General features: G+C 42.8%; 1 protein-coding gene across 1 annotated transcript in view; it reads right to left on the minus strand.

The window, feature by feature from the left end:
• col4a6 (collagen, type IV, alpha 6) overlaps positions 1 to 19,983 on the minus strand; it is a 207,370-nt gene that overhangs the window by 186,720 nt on the left and 667 nt on the right.

Genomic DNA, 19,983 nt, shown 5'->3' on the forward strand with positions numbered 1-19,983 from the left:
CGCCTTTGGGCTTGCTCTGGGGGTCAGGCGTTTGGGTTCTGTAAAGCGTCTTGAGACGATTTGACTGTAATTGACGCTATATAAATAAAATTGAATTGAATTGAATTGAATAACTGAGTGATTGCAAATATACTGCTCAAAAAAATTAAAGGAACACTTTGAAAATATATCATATTTCAATATGGGGAAAAAAAACAAACTGGATATTAGCATTGATATGGACTGGATAATGTGTAAGGAATGAAAAGTGCCACATTGTTTGATGGGAATGAAAATTATCAACCCCCCAGGACAGCTAAATTCAAGACACCCCAAAATCAAAGTGAAAAATTGATGTGGCAGGCCAGTCCATCTTGCTGAAATTCCTTGGCAGCAACTCAAAATGCTATTCAGTAGTTTGTATGGCCTCCATTTGCTTGTATGCATGACTGACGATGCCGGGACAAGCTCTGAATGAGACGACAGATGGTGTCCTGGGGTATCTCCTCCCAGAACTGGACCAGGGCATCACTGAGCTCCTGGACAGTCTGAGGAGCAACCTGATGGTGTCGAATGGAACAAAACATAATGTTCCAAAGGTGTTCTATTGGATTCAGGTCAGGTGAGCATGGGGGCCAGCTAATGGCATCAGTTCCTTCATCCTCCAGGAACTGCATGACTTCTCTTACCACATAAGACTGGGCATTGTCGTGCACCAGAAGGAATCCAGGACCACTGCACCAATGTAGGGTCTGACAGTGGGTCAAACGATTTCATCCTGATACCCAAAGGCAGTCAGAATGCCATTGTCCAGCCTGCAGAGGTCTGTGCGTCCCTCCATGGATATGCCTCCCCACACCATCACTGACCCACCACCAAACTGGTCATGCTGAACAATGTTACAGGCAGCATAATGTTCTCCACAGCTTCTCCAGACCCTTTCATGCCTGTCACATGCACTCAGGGTGAACCTGCTCTCATCTTTGAAAAGCACAGGGCACCAGTGGTGGACCTGCAAATTCCTGTGTTCTATGGCAAATGCCAGCCGAGCTCCACGGTGCCAGTCAGTGAGCACAGCGGGCACTAGAGGACGCTGGGCCCTCAGACCACTCTCATTACCTCTCTTTCTGATTGTTTGATCAGAGACATTCACACCAGTGGTCTGCTGGAGGTCATTTTGTAGAGCTATTGCAGTGCTCATCCTGTTCCTCCTTGCACAAAGGAGCAGATACCTGTCCGGCTGATGGGTTGAGGACCTTTGACAGCCCTGTCAAGCTCTCCCAGACTAACTGCCTGTCTCCTGGAAGCTCCTCCATGCGCTTGAGAATGTGCTGGGAGACACAGCAAACCTTCTGGCAATGGCATGCATTGATGTGCCATCCTGGAGGAGTTGGACTGTCTGTGGAACCTCTGTAGGGTCCTGGTATCGCCTCATGCTACCAGAAGTGACACTAACCCTAGCCAAAAGCAAAACTAATGAAAAACAGTCTGAAAACATTAGGAAGGAAAAAAATGTCAGTGGCCTTCACCTGTAAACTCACTCCTGTTTTGCAGGTTGTCTCATTGTTACCCGTCTAATGCATCTGTTGTTAAATTTATGAACAGCAAAGCAGCTGAAACTGACTAAAAAGCCCCTCAGTTACTTACTTGACCAGATCAGTATCGCACATGTTTCACTGATTTGATGCAATACTTAGATTAAAAAGTGTTCCTTTAATTTTTTGAGCAGTGTATATAAGAACCCACGGTGACACCAGTGTAACAAGCACTTTGAGTGCCGCAGTCTCTTCCTGTAAAGTTTTATGTCTGACCTTAACTCATTAAGTGCTTTAAGGAAAAATGGGTCTGGGTTCTTATGGGTTAAGCTAAACATGATCATTTTACAGAATTGATTCCATTCACCTGTATAAAAACAATGGATGAAACTAACAGAAATGTCATATTTCCACACCATTTTCTACCATTTTCCAATTCCTTTTCTTGATGTGGCTCAGTGGCACCAACTATTAACCTGAAATAGATGATATTAAGGTTGCGCAATTCATTGCAAAGCACCACTGTGAGAACAGAGCACAAAATCCAATAACTTGCACAAGGGAATTTGTTTGATATGTTGCAATGTAATGTAAATCTAACACCACTGAAAGTCTTTGAAATCATTCATCACAATTACTCGTAGGACAGTCAATCGTCCACGAGAGTCTCATGACAGTGACAGTCTGAGAAACTGAGGCAACAAAGGTCTTAGCGGGAAGGAAAGAATAGAGCAACACGTGTGGAGTTTGAACAGGGCAAAATAAACAAAATGCAACACAAAAGGAAGAACGAAGGGCAGACAGAGATGAAAACCCAACAGATGCGGAGAAGCAGATTGAACGTCTAATCCTAGTGAAGTGCAAACAGGCCTGAGGGCAGTGCTGGCATTAATGTGGAAGACCAACAAGCTACGACAGCACTCCCATCAAGCAGCCAGCCAGCGCTGCCCCACCTCAGCTCCTCTTTAAGCCTAAAGACCTCCACAACCATTCCCCCAGGGCTGCAGAGACAGAAAGACTCCCCCTTCCCTTCCCTCACCTCTTTTTTTTTATCATTTTGTCTCAATTCGCACCATTCCTGCTCGTCCTTCTTTTGACAAGAGGCAGAAAAGCAAAAGACAAAGTGTGATAAACAAATCGAGGGAGCGGCACTGGAATGTTAAGCCGTCACCGCGGCTGCGAACCCCCGTTGCCTTTGTGCTCGGACGAACCCTGACCTCCGGAGTTCACCGCGACCAATCGGGGGACAAACTGACAGCGTGTGCTTCGTCTAAAGATGAGGAGGAGGGGAGTGATGAGTGAAAGTGATGGTGCCAAGGCCTGGCTTCAAACTCTGCCTGGTCCTGTCCTGCTATCTGTTACCTTTACTCTTCAATCAATCAGCGCAAAACACATGGAAATCAGAGTTCGTATCGGTGCTCAACGCCCATGCTCTGATAAACACCCTAAAAATGCTGCACATCTGCCCCATTTTTCAGGCCTTTGAACCAAACACATTTAGGAAAAACAGCAGGTTCATTTACAAGAACGAGATGAAAAAGCGTAGCAAAGAGGGTGTTTTAGGTGGGATTGCACAACACAGGCGTCAGATGGAGAGAAGGCAGCATCTGTCAACGCCTTCACCACCACACCTCCATCGCTCTGTTGATGTTGGAGACAAGCGTTCAGCTAGAAAATGACTGACTGAGCATCACAGAGACAAGATCAGATTCCTCAGAGGTCAGTTTCAGTTGAGAAACACTGATTCAGTAGCCAAGTTTCTATCAAATCATAGCTAAAAATTGAAAAAAGTCAACAAAAATGTTATGAATGAATGAACAAGGAAAGCAATATAAGAGCGCAGTACTCCGCCAAGGCTGCTCAATTGACCCTTCACTAAGCCCCGCCCCCCTTGGTTACAGTTGCTCCGCCTGTCAAGCTTTCCCTCCTAGCATGAAATATGGAGTTTTTAGCGGTACCGGTGAGTGATATTTCTCAGGAGATATGTGCAAATTTCTGGACATATTCTACAGCGATATCGGAGAGAAGCAGACAGAAGGGTCTCCAATATGCTTTTGAGAACTACATTCACCAAATTAAATGTTGGCGGAGTGCAAATGAAGAGGACGTTAAAATAGAGGGAAAAGCACACAGATCTCAGTGCAAAACAAAGCACCAAATTGTATTGTCAATTCACGTCAAAAATAATCAGATACAAGAACAACAATGTTCTTGTACAGCAGGGTAAGCCAATATGTATTATATACATTTAAATTAATGTTATGTCAACTGTCATTATAATGCATCTGCCCATTTCTTGCTAAGCTAAATTTGTGTTTGTTTACAGCGCACCAGGATACTGCTCACATATAGTGGGGCTGATCTATACACTTGATCTCATTAAGGCACAACAAAGCCCAGCAGTATCTTGCACAAGTTTGCCACAACAGTGGCACAAACCAAGGGGTTACAACATTAATGCAGTACCGATCTCATCTGTTTTTGTCGCCAAAGCCAGACATGAGCGTAGGCGGAGACAAAATGCTTAAAGATACCAGTATGTCAAAAGTTGTCTCTATATATCACCAGTATTTATTTTGTTCAAATAATACACAGTAGCTCAAATTTTAAGACAAGTAACCTGCTATTGAGAGGGCTTTTTTTTTAAATGTTATCTGACCTAACACACAGAGCTACGATTAGCTAATGTTAGCTAGCAACTTAACTTAGAACAGACGTAGGTGTTCTTATTGATTTTGGAGGGATTCAGCTGATCATGCGGTCTCCCACACTGCTTAATCCACACGCGGCACCATTCTTCTTGTGTCTTTGGCTTGGGGAATGCAAAAAAATCAACACCACCCTCCAAGCTTTGCGGATAACGAGTGTTGGACTTGCAAGTACCGTATGCACACCACTTCGGCATATTGTCTTCTGCTGAAAGCTTGACAGACCTCTCGTGCCTAGTTACAGTTGCTAAGGTAGGATTGGACAGTAGCCATTTATGGGAGGGGATAAGCAAAGGGTCAATTGTTGTTTCATTTCCGACGGCTGAAGTCTTGAAAACATTTGTGGCAGAAATCACACCATTTAATATAGATGTACACACAAAGAAATGACCTTGTGCTGAGCAAAGGCGTGTGTTATGCATGTGTACGTTATGCACAGATATGCACAGATACCGAATCACGTGACCTGGGCCGCATGGCTCAGTGCGTAGAGTGGCCCTCTTGTAAATGGAAGGTTGCCGGTACGATCCTCGGCCCGTCGAGCTCATGTCGAGGTGTCCCTGAGCAAGACACCGAACCCCTAATTGCTCCTGGTGGGTCGCGTTTAGTGCCTTGCATGGCAGCTTCCGCCATCAGTATGTGTGTGTGAATGGGTGAAGGTGACGTATTTTGTAAAGCGCTTTGAATAAAAGCGCTATATAAATACAACCATTTACCATTTTCCTAGATATGTAGCCGGGAGCGGGAATTGATGGGACTCAGAAACACCCCCACACAAGTTAATCAAATGTTTGTTGTACCATTTCTGAAAGATAAGTCCCAATAAGTCAGCAACAGTGGATTTGTAGTAGGATTGCAATCATGTGATCGTCAGCAGGCAGCTGACGTAAAGGGGGTAATAACTAACATCACTCTGATGTTTCGCCTGCAACTATTTAGCTACTAGCTTTAGTGACTTCATTATTATCGTGCAATATAGTCTGTTTCACTATGTTTGCACTGATGCACAAACTTTTTCCACCTCAGCCAAGAGTGAGTTTTTCAAATATATTTTGGCTTTTTATCTTTTCACACCAATTGTTTCCTTTCACAACTGAAGGAAAAAAACTAAATTGCTTCCTATTTATCAGAATATATCCTTAAAAGCCATGAGGTGAAATTTGATTATCGTGCTCATGTACTCTGATATAAGGCTGAAAAAAATTTGAGGGCACAATTTTAGTGAGAATGTTCCTTTTTTCCTATAGTTTCCACTGAACATGGTTTCTAGGCTACAGCAGCTTTGTTAGATACTGAACTTTGCCACACTGCGGTTTCAATAAAACCTCCTAGCGTCACTACATTCTCTTCTTCTCTATGTCTTTAAACTACAAAGCATTAACATCTCCTTCTGCATTCTTGTCTTTGGTTTCTCTCCTAACTTCAGCTTTATTTGTGTACACGCGGCATTGGAAAGCTCCAGACCCGGTGCATCCTCTTAAACAACTTGAGAGGGTATTTCCTGATGAAAACCTGAGCTCAACACGCCTTTCATCCCACCTGCATGGCAAAGCACACCAACCCAGCAGCGCAGAGGGTTTTATGGTGAAGGGGAAACATGCACCAGCGATCACATGCACCACACAGGTAGTCTGACGGGTGGGCGTGGGAGAGGAACAGCAGTGCCGTTTCAACAGTATGTTAAAGAAGCTATGTGCCGTTTATAGGTTTCCTAATGCACTTACTGACAAGTTATTTTAGCCTTCCTCTGAGGAAAGTACAGGGAGAAAAACAGACAGCTTTGAAAGCGAATGGAAGGCAACAAAAAAGATGAAAAAGGAAGAGAAGAAGAAGCAGGACGGAGCAGTGTGACCCAGTCACATCAAACGTTCCCTCCGGATTCACCAGTTATCGCTTTTCAAAACAGCCTCAGAACTTTTTCGCCACTGATCTCATCCACGTCATTCGTCCTTGTTGTCAGGCCCCGAGAGAATGTAAACTCCAGTTCCACTAAACATCCCAGAACATTCTGATATATTCACCAACGTGTATATGCAACCCCTCACGGAAAAACCATAAATCATCTTTAATTAGCTCTGACAGTTTCCTTTCCTCTACAATTATGTGGTTATAGTGCTTGTCACCAGATTTTTTTATCTCACATACATCAAAATTGTTGATTAATAACCTTTAAGTCAGATTTATCAAACATATATTATAAGACTCGCTGTTAAAATAAATCTCAGGAGCTCCCATTTGTGTAGTTAAACCCTATGATGACAGTTCAGAAAAATGCTGATGACAGTTTTTATGTATGCAAAGAAGAAGAGGGAGATTATTTGCATTTACCTCTCTTTTGCTAGTCTTATTATCTTCTGACCTTTTGGTTTTACAACCATGTGAGCACAAGTCAGCTCTAAAAATGACATTACTTCTGCCCCAGAGGTACATTTTTAATCTGGGAATGAAAGAGAATCCAGCAGCAAGTGAGAAATTTAAAATTGTGAATGCTTTATGTTTCACAAGAGCAGAAAATCAGACTGAGAAGGACTGACATGCAGATGCAACAGATGATTATTTTTATTATCTACTCCCCTGCCAGACATTTTTAATTATTTTTGTGACTGTAAAGTAAAAGAAAGCAGTGAAAATTGAGGGAAAGTGTTTGTTCTGTCTCGCAAGAACAAGAAGCACGGTAGCACAAAAAGCTCGGAGAGGCGACGGAGGACCACCGCTCACAAAATCAAACCTGTAGCAGATTGGCCGATGTGTAGAAGTGGGGAGGGCAAAGAAGCGATGGAAGTGAGGGGTGTGTGAGGGGGGTAATGATCGGGTGAGGCAGCAGGGAAAGGAAGGGGGAGGCTGGGGGGAGTCGGTCATGTCGGGGAAGGTCTGGCAAAACCACAAATCAAGCAGCGATCAGTCGCCTCACTTAGCGTTTGTGGAATGTTCCAGCCTATAGCACCTGCAGGGAGGGAGACAAGTCCTGCCAAGCTCTGCAGGAATTCAAAGGGAGGAGGAAGAGGGGAGGAAGAGGGGAGAAGGGAAAAAAATGGCCTTTTCCTGCATAAATTATTTGTTAAAATAATTTAAAAATAAATAATAATAATAATAATAACCATCAAGACCTCTGAGCGCCCACTTTTTACCAATGCATCATGTATTTATATACAAAGATGGCGGCGCACATAGGTACAGCGGCTTCCCGAGCTCCCATGAATAAGCCTTTTATTAATGTCTCCAGACCAACAGTTAGTGCTGATTCTGCATCATTCAGTCAGCAAAGATACAGCCGAACCAAACTCCTGGACATTAAAGTAAGTTCGGACTTAACACTCCCACCAGAACTCAAATATACTCTGCGTAGGCTGCAGCTACTGAGAGCGTCGCTGTGGAGGAGCAGGCAAAGCAGGCAGACCGCCAAGAGGAAGTGGTGCGCCCGGAAACAAAAGCGGGGCAAGCGGGCAGGCTGGCTAACTCAGCTAAGGGCTAGCAAGCCACCGATACCGTCACTCTTCCTGGCCAACGTCTGCTCCCTAGATAACAAAATGGACCTACTCCGCCTGAGGCTGGGATTCATGTACGAGATTAAGAACTGTGCTGTGCTGTGTCTGACAAAAACGTGGTTAAATAACACCATGCCGGACTCAGCCTTCCAACTCGACGGGCTACAGCTGTTTCGTGCGCACCGCGACCAGCGCTCGAGAAAGACCCGGGGTGGAGGACTGTGTGTGTATATCAACAAAGGTTGGTGTACAAACTGTGGACTGGTAGAGAGCTATTGCTCCGGCTTTAGAGTTTATGACGGTGAAATGTCGGCCATTCTACCTGCCAGGAGAGTTTACGGCCGTGTTTGTCACTACTGTTTACATCCCGGCGGGTGCTAATTCTAGTAACAAGGCTAGCGAGGTGCTGCAAGAGCTACACAACAGCATCAGCTCGCTGCAGACCAAGCACCCGGAGGCTTTCTACTTGGTTGCAGGGGACTTCAACCACGTAAGACTGACAGACATCTTGCCCAGGTTCCACCAGCACGTGGATTTTCCAACAAGGGGAAATAACACTCTGGACTGTGTATACTCCAACATTCACGGAGCATACAGAGCCCGACCCCGCCCCCTCCGTGGCTTCTCCGATCACACCTCCGTGCTGCTGGCACCAGCATACTGTCCCCTGTGGAGGCGGTCCAGACCAAGAAAGAGGACAGTCACTGTGTGGCCCAGCAACGCTGCTTGTGTTCTCCAGGACTGCTTCGAGTGCACAGACTGGCAGGTCTTCAAGGAGGCAACAACATATGAAGGTGAGGTGGACCTGGAGGAGTACACCAGCTCGGTCCTAGGCTTCATCTCCAAGTGTGCTGACGACGTCAAGACCACCAGGACTATATCCACCTACCGCAACGACAAGCCATGGCTGAATGCAGAGGTGAGAGCCCTTATGAAGGCCAGGGATGCAGCATTCAGGGCAGGTGAGGAAACAGCACTGAGAGCAGCAAGGAGAGCTCTAGTAGCTGGCATCAAAAGGGCCAAGACCACATATGGGCAGAGAATCCAGGGTCACTTCTCATCCAGTGATCCCAGGAGAATGTGGAAAGGCATAAGGTGCATCACTGACTACGACGTCAGAGATGCACAATGCCCCACGGATCCATTCCTCCCAGACAGACTCAATAAATTCTACACCCGCTTTGATGATCCCAACACACCTCCCTGCTCCAGACTCACCTCCTCTCTAGATGACACGCCCCTTATTGTGACCCAAGGAGATGTGACAAGGACACTCCAGAGGATCAATCCCCACAAAGATGCAGGCCCTGACAACATCTCAGGACGAGTACTGAAGGACTGTGCACATCAACTCTCCGAGGTACTAACAGACATCTTCAACACCTCACTTCAGGTAGCATCCATTCCCGCTTGCCTGAAGGCTGCCACTATCATACCGGTCCCCAAGTCTTCCAAAGTGACAGGCCTGAATGACTATCGGCCTGTAGCCCTCACACCGATAGTCATGAAGTGCTTTGAGAGGCTAGTGATGGCCCACATCAAAAGTTCCATCGACGCCACTTTGGACCCCCACCAGTACGCCTACAAGAAAAACCGCTCCACTGACGATGCCATCTCTTCAGTGGTGCACACAGCCCTCACCCATCTGGAGAGCAGGAACGCATGTGTCCGTGTGCTCTTCCTAGACTTCTCGTCTGCCTTCAACACCATCATTCCACAGGAAAACTATCCACCCTGGGGCTCAGTCCTTCACTGAGGAACTGGGTCTTGGACTTCCTGACAGGCAGGCGCCAAACTGTCCAGATTCACAACACCACCTCCTCCCCAATCACCATCAACACTGGCTCGCCCCAGGACTGTGTGCTGAGCCCCCTCCTGTTCACCCTGCTCACGTATGACTGCTCTGCAAAACATCCGAGCTGCCATATAGTGAAGTTCGCGGACGACACAGCAGTGGTGGGATGCATCACTAACAACGATGAGTCCCACTACAGAGAGGAGGTAGAATTGCTGGTTGGCTGGTGTAGAGACAACAACCTCTGCATCAACGTTAAGAAGACCAAGGAGATGGTGGTGGATTTCCGCAGAGCCAGACGTCCCCCCCCCGTCCCCTGCACATTGACTGTGCTGACGTGGAGGTGGTATCCACCTACAGATACCTGGGATTACACCTGTCTGAGGACCTCACCTGGAGTCACAACACCTCCCAGCTGATTAAGAAGGCCCACCAGTGCCTCTACTTCCTCAGGAAGCTGCGGCGTGCCGGTCTGGGAGGCCCAGTCCTGAAGAGCTTCTACTGAGGGGCGGTTGAGAGCATCTGGCATCACTGTGTGGCATGGCAGCTGCACGGCCGCATAAAGGAAGGCTCTGCAGAGGGTGGTGAAAGTGGCTCAGAGGACTGTAGGAGGTAGTCTACCCACCACCACTGACATTTACACCAACAGATGCAGGAGGAGGACCACCTCCATCCTGAAGGACTTCACCCACTCTGCACACAAACACTGCGCAGCATCCGGACTAAAACTGCAAGACTAAGAAAGAGCTTCTTCCCCGAAGCTGTCAGGCTATTGAACAGGTCTCTCTAGACTCTGTTTTTGTATCATCACCACCTCTCCCCGCAAATACACATGCATGCACACATCCCCACATACACACACAAGCATACACACATGCATACACACGAACACACACATGCACATATACATGCACACACACATTCATACACACACTGCACTAGACTCTGTATTTATTTATCTACTAAACATTGCACTAACTGATGGTTCACTGCACATATATTTATCAGGGTTCTCGCCAGTGCATTTCAGCGTAACGGCCTGTTACGCTGTCATAACGGCCCGTCACACTGTCTAACGGCCCGTTACGCTCAGTTTAAAAGATTACGCTGTGATTAGGGCCGCTACGCCAGCGCATTTCAAAGATTACGCTGTTGTTATGAGAGTGTGTGGCTCCGTCATGAGAGTGGGAGAGAGAGCAGTGTGTGTGTGTGTGGGAGGGAGGGGGAGAGCGAGTGAGGGAGCCGGGCAGTCGGTGCAGTCGGAGGAGGAGAGAAGGTGTGTAGTTGCTGGGTTGGTGGTACTGTGCGGTTCAGCCACTGTTTATAGACAATAAAGGCTGCAGTGTTCTTCGATACAGCTGGGCTCCTGTGTCTTTGCCTCTACAGCTGCTGAGGAAGTGAAGGGGGTTAACCTCGGGCTTCCTGACCACAGTCAGGGGCCGAACAGGAAGGGTTAACACTGTGATTAGGGCCGCTGCGCTGTTATTTATACTTATATTGTCTTTTATGAAAGTGTTTTTATATTGTCTTATGGCTGAAACTGGGACCAGGGTCCAATTTTGTATTGTTTCATGTGCAAATGTGGAATGATATGACAATAAAGAACCTTTTGACCTTTTTTTTTTAGCACAAAATGTCAACTTTTGGCATTTTACTGAGCATAACTGAGTACTTTTCTACTAGTTTTTATTTAGTTTTAAAATATTTACTTTCCAGGACATAACAACAAAAAAACAGATTTGAGGACATTTAACAAGCAAATATTTGACATTTTCACCTAAAAGAAAAGACAGAATTTGCTAATATATGCAAAACCTCTGGTATGGTCCTTAACTTTGTTAAAAGTGTCAACTTTTGGCATATTACTGAGTACTTTTCTCATATTTTTTAATATTTAGCTTCCTACATTGGTTTTTACTCATGCAGGACATAAAAACACTAAACACTATTTTTGAGAACTTGTAACCAGCAAATAATAGACATTTTTGCCTAAAAATCCATGCAAAACCACTGGCATGGTCCTTAAAATATCAAATTTTAGTATATTACTGAGCATAACTGGGTCATTTTCCAGTAATTTTAAAAATATTTAGCCTCCTACAGTGGTTTTCAGTTGATCTGTGTTTCTGTGAAGACTCTTGATATCCAAGTATGAACATGAAGGCTCAAAGATACGTTAATTGAATAGATAAGGTAAAAAAAAAAAATCAAAAGGTGACCACTACAATTTACCTACAACTGCAAAGGTATTCAGTTTACTGTCAAGCAGGATAAAAACCATCAATAAAAACAGATTTGAGGATCTGTAACCAAAAAATGTCAATTTTTGGCATATTATTGAGTACTTTTCTGGGACTTTTTTGTAAATATGTAATTCCAAACAGTGGTTTTTTGTTGATCTGTGTTTCTGTGCACATGTATTTGTTGTATTTCATGCTAACGTGATATTAGAGAGTCTACAGACGTGTTTTGGGGCAGAAATTGATGCTAAAACCTTAAATATAAATTATATTTATATAGTACCTGCACTGACAGGGCAAAAAAAAATAAAAGGAAACTCAACGAACACCAGAAAACTGATCAGTGTCCATCCATCCATCCTCTATACACCACTTTATCCTCACTCGGGTCGCGGGGGGTGCTGGAGCCTATCCCAGCTGACTCGGGCGAAGGCAGGGGACACCCTGGACAGGTCGCCAGTCCGTCGCAGGGCCACATACACAGACGAACAATCACACTGGCATTCACACCTAAGGGCAATTTAGAGTACTCAGTTAACCTCAGCATATTTTTGGACTGTGGGAGGAAGCCGGAGTGCCCGGAGGAAACCCACGCATGCTCAGGGAGAACATGCAAACTCCATGCAGAAAGATCCCAGGTCCACCCCGGGATTCGAACCAGGGATCTTCTTGCTGCAAGGCGAAAGTGCTAACCACTACCCCACTGAACAGCCCCACTGATCAGTGTAAACATGCTAAAAGATTTTCAAAATACATTAGTACAACAACATTGGATCAAATAATAAAATGTGATGTCCAACAGGGAAGATGAATAAAATAGAAGGTAAAACCACAAAATTTATTGTTCATTTTATTCTCTTTTACCCTTTAGTTATTTACTTATTTTCTTTTATTCTACTTGTTTTTTTTTCCTTACTTGGATGTGGAATGTTATTATTCTGTCAGGTGTTCTTGTACTAATTTATTTTGAAAATCTTTTACCTTGTTCCGGCTGATCAGCCTTCTGTTGTTCAATGTTCTTCCTGAGTTTCCTTCATTTGTTTTTGCCCTGGTTTTTGTGAACTCTGTTTGATAAATAAAGTTATAATTCAGGTTGTATCATCAGTTTCTGCACCAAAACCTATCTGCAGAGTCTCTAATATCATGTACAAATGCACATGTTAGCACAGAAACGCAGATTTAAAAAAAAACACCACAGGAAACTACATATTAAAGAAACTATGGAAAAGTACCCCGATATTCTCAGTAATATGCCAAAAATTGACATATTCAACAAAATTAACCCGTGGCTTTGCAATGATTCCAATTTCAATGATTCTGTCAGTTTTCAGGCAAAAATGTCAAATAGTTGCTGGTTACAGGTCCTCAAACCTGCTTTTATTGTTGGTTTTTAATCCTGCATGACAGAAAACTGAATATCTTTCTTTCCGGACTCTTGATTGAATAAAAAACATGCAGTTTCAGGTAAATTGTCAATCTAACTAACGCATCTTTGAGTTTTAATGCTCATACATAGATATCAGGAGGCTGCTGATTGATTATCATGTCCTACAAATGCAATTATGTTAAATCTTGTAAGGTAGTGTCTACAGATACGGACCCGTACCCGTAGCCTGTAGCCTACGGATACGGCACTTTCCCTTACTATAAATATTAATGAGACGTACATGAATATTAATGAGCCGGCTGATGAACGCGCTTTGTGATTGGCTGGTAATCCGACGGACATAAATATTAATAAGCCGGCTTGGTAATCCGAGTGATGAAGGCGCTTCCGTGATTCGAGGTGAATCTGCGTGCCGAGCCTGTCATGTCAGTCATCTGCTGTTCTCTTTTCTATCATGCATAATGTCTTATGAATATCATTATCTGACTTTTTCACGGACAGCGATTTGGGGGTTGAAATCAGCACTACTATTAAAAATAGCAAAACTTTTTATTCACGTGACCCTGTTCTAATAAAGAAGAAACAGCAAACAAAACAAATGGCGGAAGTAACAGCCAGCAAACTACAAGTATTTTTTACCTTCAAAAGTAGCGACAGACTATTACATATTAACAACCTAAACAAAACCCTGACGTATTTTCTACGTCTGTCAACAGACACTGCACGTCAGTCACTTTAATGTTAGCGGACTCTGTTGAATGTCTAAGTTACATAACCACAAACAAATCTCACAATATCACAGTAAATCGAGTTTGTGGGTTTTTTTTAAATTCATGCCGAATTAAAGAGCTGCTCCTCACCATTCACGAGTGTTTGTTTCATATTCGACATCCTTAACTTTATCTTGTAAATTAGCGTCCGAAATTAAATGGGAACATTTGCAATGGAGTTCGTCAGCCGCTTCCACCACTGAACGCGGTAAACTAATTAATAGGAGCTGGACTTCAAACAATTTATACACGGCGTCTAAAAGCGTAAAAACTGCAATGTCTAAAGTGTGAGAGGAGACGGTGTATTTTGGTTAAATTATACAATGTTCGCCGTCAAAGTCATTCATATAAACTGCCTGTAATGTGCAGCAAATAGTAGTTAACCGGCGCCAGCTCTTCAGTGACCTTAACGGGTCCGTACCTCTAGTACAGATGCTACGGGTACGGGTCCGTACCTGTAGCATCAACCATCTTGTAAAACACTGTGATAAATGGAGATGAAGTGACTCAGCCAGCAGGTGAAGTTTGTTCAGATCTCTTCTTAAAGCTCATTTATCAGCCGACTGAGACTAAACACTCAGAACAAAAGAGTCTGACTGACTCAAAACAAACGTAAAGACTCATTTCTGGATGATTCCTTGACTTTCCAGGTAGAACCAGATCACTTGTTTTAACTTTTTCCTTCTTCCTGTCACCTCTCCTCCCTTATTCTCCCCTCACCATTGTGTGATGTTTTCTCTGCACCAACAGCTGACAAACTGACACATTCTCTGCCCAGTTAAGGCTCAAATAAGCCAGAAATCTGCAACAACCAGGATATAAAGCACTTGAAAGAACTGTCGTGGGCTGCTAATGATAAAAACAAATATTTAAAATGATCAATTAATGAGGCTCTGTAAATGTTTTTTTTTTTTTAGGGTCCGAGCACCGAGGGTGCGAAGGACAGGCAGTGCAAGGGCACTGACTGTCCAAGGCACCAGTGGTGCCTAGGACCCTATTGAAACCCTAGGGTTTATTATTATTATTATTATTATTATTAGGGTCCGAGCACCGAGGGTGAACAAGATCCTATCTGCCCAAACTTCACATGATGGACACCAGGTCCAGTCTGAACACATCCACACTCATAAATTCCGCAAAGGTCATAGCGCCACCTGTTGGTAATAGTAAGTTTAAGGCCTTATATTTTCAGGTACAATGGCCCCAAACTTGGTGATATCATGCTGGAAATTGGTCAGTCGAGTCTTCACCTCTTGGCAATCCCACACTGTCAAGGGTGTGACATTTCATGCAATGCTGTTGCCATAGCAACCAAATATCGCCATGCAAAACAAAGTGCTGTTTGACAGGTTAGGAATACTCCAATGCTCACTAAAATTACCACACACATCACCATCGACCCAAGGAACGACACCGTATGCATCTCGGCACTGCACATGCTATAGCGCCCCCTACAGTATTTTTAACAAACAGCCCCCCCAGCACGTTTCACCTACATCCATGAAATTTGGGAGGCTTATAGAGCACAACAGGACGCACAAAAACCCTCTTGGAGCCATGCCCTAAACCCAACAGGAAGTCGGCCATCTTGGATTAATTGTGAGATTTTTGATGATTTTCTCATTTTTGAGAGTTAATACCTCCAATGGGATAATTCCAGGTGACCTGAAATTTTGTCAGTCCACACAGCAGGACTTGGAGATGAAAAGTTATCAAAAGTTTAACCAGAAGCCAAATGGCGTGGCCCATGGCGACCATCACAGTTTTGATGCTTCGCCATGAATCAACAACTGCTGTATAACTCTCTTCTGCATGCTCCAATCTGCCTCAAACTTTCCATGTGTGATCACAATCCAATCCTGATCACATCTACAGGCCAACAGACACTCTCAGTTGCAGCGCCACCTGTTGGAGGGACAGTAAATGCTGTGTAACTGGCCTCTACATGATCAAATCAGCCTGAAACTTTTCATGAGTGATCAGAGTCCAACCCTCATCACATCTACTGTTTGAAATACACTCTGAGTTACAGCGCCACCTGGTGGTGGATGGGCAGGAAATGCTGTATAACTAGTCTGAACATGTTCCAATCTGGCTGAAATTTTACGTGTGATTAAACTCTGGTCCAGATGTGATTCAGAGGCCGGCACACACTCTCAGTCACAGTGCACCTGGTGGACGTGCATGGATTAGCCGACCAGCGTGGATGCGAGGACCCGTCCATCGCTGCTTGCAGCTTTAATTTGACCTTGTAGTTTGAGAAACTAAGACAAAAGCTAGCTAGCTAGTGCACTAAACAAATATAACAAACAGTACAAAACTCAGATTAACAGCTTTTTACACAAAGAAGTAGAACATAAACTATCTACAGTTATTTTCTGTATATTTGGACTAAAATGGAATAAATAGCTTATATCAACTGAAATCCTTCCAAATATTAATTTATATTAGCCCTCCATAGAACCTGATGCTATCATCCCAAATTGGAAAAATGCGAGTCTATCTATACATTCAGGTTGAACAATTATGGAAAATAAATTGCATTTCTTTCCTCACAGATATTGCAATTTGTGAAATCATTCTGTAAAGCCAAATTCAAGTCATATCGACTCTGTAGTGAATTAAAACGTGATTTTACAAATGGACTATTTGTTTGATTATTCAATTAGTTGTCAAGTATGAAATGAAGAAAATTAAGTTTAAGTAAATATTTAAGAAAAATGCAAATTTCATTGATTTCAGCTACTTAAATGTAATATTTCCTCTGGGATTTCTCTCCTCTATGTCAATAAACCGAATATCTTTGGACAAATAACTTTTTTTCACTTTTGTGATTTGATGAAAATTTTTGCAAATCCGTCCCCAAAAATTCAGTTTTGACAACAACTAAACTGTTTTCTCATGGATGTTTTGAAAGAAACCTGCTACATCATTATTTGCATTGTCATTATTCTCACACATAAGTTTAATTTTAACTCACTGTTTTCGTTCAGGTTTGGCACCAAAACCACATGTCTCAGTTCATTTTGGTTTAAACTGTCACAAACCACATGCTGGAAATTTGGTTAAGCTCAGGAACGAGAAATTACTTGTGTAGATTCAGAGAGTAGCACACTTTGGGTTAAAGTATGATCATTTCCCAACATGTTTAAAGCTAATTCTCCATTTTTCGGTGTTACCATGGTGACGAGTCCTGCTTCATCTGATTGATCGGTTTTTACAGAGCGACAGCAGATCAGTTAAATAGATGTAAAGATATTCCCTCAAAACATAATTGAGAATGTAGTGTAGCTGTGCAGAAATGAAATTGTAAGGAGACACAGCAGATTTTCTGACATTTTATCCAACAAACAACTAATTAAGTAATCAACCAGTGGTTGAATATCAACATAGTGACATTAAATCTGACTCATAGTTGGATTTCCTGTGTGTTCAACCAGACTTTGATGCTCCGCTTAGATGCCTGCTTCAAGTTGGGATAACTTGAGGAAACTGGCATGATAATGTAATATTCTTCACTTTTGGGTCAGGTCTACCTACTTTAACAATGAAGCAGCTTCACTTTCAAAATTTGTCAACTTAGAAACTTTAAAACACTAATTGGAACAACTTCATTTTGTTGAGTAATCGGCTTAAAACCAATCATTTAGTACTTTGTAAATATAACTATCGACCTAATTGTACAGTAAAGATCTTGTTTGTCGGTTGAACATAATTTCTCAAGTTAGTTTTTTAGAGTTCGGTGCTGTAACTGCAACCTTTAAATAACAGTTTCTTCTTTAAAAAGGCAGAAACATGACTGTAAATAGCCGACATTTTCATATATAACAATACCAGGAACAGGTTTTTCAGAATTATGAATGACTTATGATGAAGGAAAACATATTTGGCAGACATTAGGAACATTTATTCAAATGCAGCAATGTATCAAAAGATATTTTAGAAAGAAAAATAATTGAAATTCCTAGTAAAAATGAAATGGTAAATTGCCTCTCTCAGGGAATAACAGACTTTTGTGAGCTTTTGGCTCATGTTTGTCTCCAGAGAAGCACCCAGATTTTACTGTATTTTTGAGAATTTGGTCATTTACTTTTGGTGCAAAGACAAACTCTGAGCTGCAGCGAAACCCAAAGACTCGAGAATGAACGAGCAGACCACCCAGTGAACTCATCTGTCACTCAGCCACACACACATATACACAACAAGGAGGTGGGTGGTGGGTGGAGGAGTTCAATTCAAAGTCAACGCAGCTCCATCCAGCTGATTCCTATTGAGCGCAGGAAGCTCTGAACCGCTGATTCGCTTTAAATGTTGGTGAAATTTACGGTAAGGCTGAGAGTGACACACTTAACTGCAGCTAAATATTAAGCTGGAGCACATTTAGGTACTAATTTATTCAGTAATGTTAAGAATTATTTTGGTTATTTGAAGCGCAGAAAATGCACCAGCTTGGTAAACTCCAAATGTCAAGCCACACTCAGATATCTTGCAGGTTTGTGGAGACTTTAGGCTGAATATTTTCTGGCACTGATACAAAAAACAACACTTTTTCTGCTCTTTCTTATTCTAATGTTGGGAGGTAAAAGTTGCTGCTTTTATTCCACAACTTCATATGCTTCTAGAGCAGCAGTTAGTGCCTCATAAGGTGTCACGTTGACCTTACATTTCATGTTTTTGTTTGAGGAAATTAACTTTTCTTCATTTACATGATGAAAACTTCCTGTTATCAGCCCCCCTGAGTTAACCCCTGAAAACTCACATCTGGGCATCGAAGTTACATAATTTGAAGGTTATCAGCCTTTTGATAATACATGTTTAAACTCCCTTCCTGATTCTTGAGTTAACCCCTGAAAACTCACATCTGGGCATCGAAGTTACATAATTTGAAGGTTTTTTCCCCATGCAAATCATCTCTTTATACCTTAAAATATCTTAGATGTAACTCAGCTTAAACACTCACTGCAGCTCAAGCACACCAGCTCACACATTTTAAAACTCCTCTACACAACACAGCGAAAAACTGCAATATTGGAGTAATTAAGCCAAAAATTTTGGAACTGGAAATTGATTCTAAGGAAGAATAATGATGCAGAAAATAAATTAGCTTGTTAAATTTGCATGTTTTTGAGAATCAAGGAGAACATGATGAACCAAACATACATCTTTTAGCCCTTGGTTGAAAGATTAAAGTCTTATTTACTAGTTTAGGTCGACTTCTGGTTGGTTGGACATGCAATGTGTGTTATTTAAACTCAAATCTTGACACTAATGGATTAATAACTGAATTTAATGAATAAAATTGGCCATAAAACTACATTTTTCTTCAGGATTTGAAGTAAACTCTCCTATTTACTTAACATTAAAGGAGCATTTTTTGTATTTTTCATTAATTTGTTGTAATTGAGTACACAATTGGGTTTTTTTTAAGTACCTTTAAACCCACCATATGGACATGATAACAAGGTAGGAAGGTGATTTTTTTTCCCCAGTAGCTTGACAACTGGTACATTTTCTTCAAACCACTTATCAATATTCGGAAATTAGTGTGAAAATGAAACTACTGGGAGGCCTGAAGTAGACTGCAACAAGCTGCTGGACTCCTCCTGCCCCAATAATTCCTAAATATTCAGCAGCGGGGCGGGGTTTGAATAGCAAATAACTGAGCGGGTAGACTCAAACGGGAGCTGGTTTTTCTCCCCTCAGGTTACACAAAAATGCCGACTCCTGACCAAAGCTCTAAAAAAAAAAAATGGAGAAATTTTTGAGCAAATTGTGCGAGAAATAAGTGCAAATGCAGGTGCAATCTACTGATAAATGACAATAAAAAAGCGCAACGCAACAGTGACGAAAGTGTGCATAAGAGAAAATCCTCAGAAATGTGAAGACACCCACAAACTGACGCGTGGAGCTGCTCATTCACACACACGCAGCTTAAACCGTCTCCATTTATCGCTGCTTCGTTTTGCGCTTTTACGCGCAGCCGCTTCGTAAAAGTTGAGTTCTCGGAGCAGCAAACCTGCTCGGGTTCTGCGTTGTGTGAGAGTTTAAATAAACCAGAGCCGAGAGCCACTTGATGTGGAGAGA

This window comes from Acanthochromis polyacanthus, chromosome 23 (genome assembly GCF_021347895.1).
Source record: "Acanthochromis polyacanthus isolate Apoly-LR-REF ecotype Palm Island chromosome 23, KAUST_Apoly_ChrSc, whole genome shotgun sequence".
NCBI classification, from domain to species: domain Eukaryota; kingdom Metazoa; phylum Chordata; class Actinopteri; family Pomacentridae; genus Acanthochromis; species Acanthochromis polyacanthus.